The following is a 2,784-nucleotide window of genomic DNA, read 5'->3' as shown; positions in this document are numbered from 1 at the left end:
TGGCTTCCATGTTGAGAATATAGTCAATGTCTTATAAAAAGTAGTGTCCAAGTTAGAAGTGTGAGTTCAGTGTCCGTTTGCAAGGTTATGGTCCATCTTAATCTCAGTATCTTCTGAGAATGGAGTGAATGACAGAAAATGTCTCAGAGAAGTGTTTTCAAGATTGAAACATCAGACATCTACAAGCAATAAGCCCAGTTTTTCTATGGCAATCAATTTGCCTTTACTACTGTAGGATTTTCATTCTATTTCATCCAGGGAAAACAGGAAAACAATCAAGTTAAGAACAGCATTAACATTCAAGAGGCTAATTTTTCAGTTAAATTTTATTTTAATGGGCACATAGTAAGTATACACATTTATGGGGAGAATTGTGATCTTTTCTATATTTTATTGAAGCATTGTCATAATGGTGGGGTTCGTTGTTACATATTTGTACATGCACAGAGTATAGCAATATAACTTGGCCAATATCATTCCCCAGTATTTCTCTTTTCCCTCTGTCATCTGTCCCCTGGGTCCCTTTCCTCTGAATTAAAGTCATCATACTTCAGTGATACATGGCTGTTTATAGCAGCCTAACACACAATACCCAGATTATGGAACCAGTGTATGTGTCCATCAATGGAAAAATGGATAAAGAAAATGAGATATTTAGGGACAATAGAGTTTTACTCAGCCATTAAGAAGAATGAAATCATGTCATTTGCAGGAAAAATGGGTGGAACTTGAGAAGTTTATGTTAAGGGAAATAAGTTACACTCAGAAATTCAAGGGCTGAAGGTTTTCTCTCATCTATGGAAGCTAAAGGTTAAAAAAAAAGGAAAAGAAAGATTGGCAGAATTTCATGAAAATGGAAGAGAGAACAAGGTGATGTTTTGATACATGCATACACTGTGGAATGATCAAACCAGGATAATATCCTTTACCTTAATATTTATCATTTCTTTGTAGTGAGATCACTTATGTCACTAAGAGGATAAATTTTGAGTAAACCATGTCTGCACATAATATGATAAGTGGCTTTAAACATCAAGGTAGAAATACTAGGATTAGTTGTAACAAATTGATGAAAGATGAAACTTTAAGGACTAAATATAAGTAAGAAATATCCAAAAGGAATTACTCAGAGTTGTTGAGGAGAAACAAAATAAAATCATATATACAAGTGTCACTCCCAATTGCCTCTGAATAAAAAAAAAATGAAGCATGTGTCTTAGGAAAGAAAACGATCTAAGATGTTGAAACTCAGCATTTGCCTTAGGAGCACAATGTCACTTTGCACCGAGGTCACTGTTCTATTAACAACAAGAGGCTGCTCTGCTGAGGAGTCTCCCCAGGGCCCCTTCACATCCTTGTTCCTCAGGCTGTAGATGAAGGGGTTCAGCATGGGGGTGACCACAGTGTACATCACTGAGGCAATTGTGCTTCCTTGGGAAGATTGGGTCAGAGTAAAGCTGAGGTATTCCACAAGACTTGTCCCATAGTACAAGGAGACCACACAGAGGTGAGACCCACAGGTGGAAAAGGCTTTATACTTACTCCCATTGGAAGACATCCTCATTAAAGAGGAGGCAATCTGAGAATAAGAGTAGAGGATCCCAGTGACAGGAAACACACCCAGCAGGCAGTTGCCACATACAGGATGATGTTGTTGATGTGGGTATCAGAGCTGGCCACCTTGAGAAGGGGAGGCAGGTCACAGAAGAAATGTGGGATTTCTGTGTGTCCAGAGAAGGTCAAACGCATTATCAGTAAAAGATGAAGCAGGGAGACCCAGAAAATGATGAACCTAGATGTCAGAACCAAGAGGACGCACAGCCTGGGGTTCATGATGACTGTATAGTTCAGGGGGTGGCAGATGGCCACAAAGCGGTCATAGGCCATTGCAGTCAGACGGAAATTATCCATACCAGCAAAAATCATAAAGAAATACACCTGAGTAAGGCAGCCTCTATAAGAGATGTCTTTACTGTGTGCCTGGATGTTCACCAGCATCTTGGGGACCGTGGTGGAGGTGAAACAGATGTCCACAAAGGACAGGTTGGAGAGGAAGAAGTACATGGGGGTGTGGAGATGGGAGCCAGAGCTGATGGCCAGGATGATGAGCAGGTTCCCAAGCACTGTGACCAGGTACATGGACAGGAACAGTCCAAAGAGAAGGGGCTGCAGGTCTGGGTCCTCTGAGAGGCCCAGAAGGAGGAATTGGGATACTCCTGTGTGGCTCTCTGCTTCCATGTCATTCATGTATCTGCTGCAGATGGGGCAAGAGCAGTGCTCCAAGAACACCCAGGTGGCACCTCAGGCAGTTGTCACTTTTCATTTTGACTCTTGGATGGAGGCCCTTTATCCCTGTTGATTCCCTGCCAAAGACAATGGTCCATTCAAGTAATGGGCAATGCATTTCCATTTTAAGTGACTATAGTTATTCCCATTTTCATTACTTTAACATGAATCTCTCTTTTATCGTTAGGTTACTACTTTGGGTTTTTCTTTTGAATTGATAGCCCTACATAAATTATTCTTTGGATTTGTCCAAAATAATTGAAAACATTTCATATCTTTTCTTTGGATATCCTCACACATTGATTCCAATAGCTCTATAATAGTGATTAAGCATGCATTTTGAACTCAAAAAGCCTTTATCCTATGACTTGACACTTCCCAGGCATGTGCAAGGTAATTCTCAGTGTTTTGTTGTTTTCTTTCTAAAAGTGTGATGATGATGATCGTAACATTTGTTGTAAGGTTTTAAAATGCCTTGTGCACACTAGAATTTCAAGA

General features: G+C 40.2%; 1 pseudogene; it reads right to left on the bottom strand.

The window, feature by feature from the left end:
- Positions 1–1,301: 1,301 nt before the first annotated feature.
- On the bottom strand, positions 1,302–2,238 carry LOC143400774 (olfactory receptor 7D4-like; annotated as a pseudogene).
- Between the last annotated feature and the right edge of the window lie 546 nt (positions 2,239–2,784).

Source organism: Callospermophilus lateralis, chromosome 1 (assembly GCF_048772815.1).
Source record: "Callospermophilus lateralis isolate mCalLat2 chromosome 1, mCalLat2.hap1, whole genome shotgun sequence".
Lineage (NCBI taxonomy): Eukaryota > Metazoa > Chordata > Mammalia > Rodentia > Sciuridae > Callospermophilus > Callospermophilus lateralis.
The sequence above is the reverse complement of the archived record's forward strand: the minus strand, read 5'-3'. Positions and strand labels throughout refer to the sequence as shown.